The sequence below is a fragment of the Salvelinus fontinalis genome, chromosome 39 (assembly GCF_029448725.1).
Source record: "Salvelinus fontinalis isolate EN_2023a chromosome 39, ASM2944872v1, whole genome shotgun sequence".
NCBI classification, from domain to species: domain Eukaryota; kingdom Metazoa; phylum Chordata; class Actinopteri; order Salmoniformes; family Salmonidae; genus Salvelinus; species Salvelinus fontinalis.
This window is the reverse complement of record NC_074703.1, coordinates 16,892,579-16,892,889: the sequence shown is the minus strand read 5'-3', so window position 1 is coordinate 16,892,889 and position 311 is coordinate 16,892,579.

The following is a 311-nucleotide window of genomic DNA, read 5'->3' as shown; positions in this document are numbered from 1 at the left end:
TCCTCTGTTCACTGCACTTTTTTAAATGTATTATCTTTGCATAATTGGTGTGAATCTCTGATTGATCGTTTGGGCATGAATTGATTAATGGACATGCTAATATTGGCTACATTGACTTTCATTGTTTGTTGTTCAGAAATGCTCATGTTAGCGACGTGTTGAAGCGGCTAGATGTACAAAACAAAAGCATGGATTACTGCTTCTCCTTTCAGGGTAAGAAAATAAATAAGTAATTAGGAAATGTTGATGAACTATCCCTTTAAACCTATAGTTTTGACAGACACCTTATGATGATCCCAATATCAAAATGT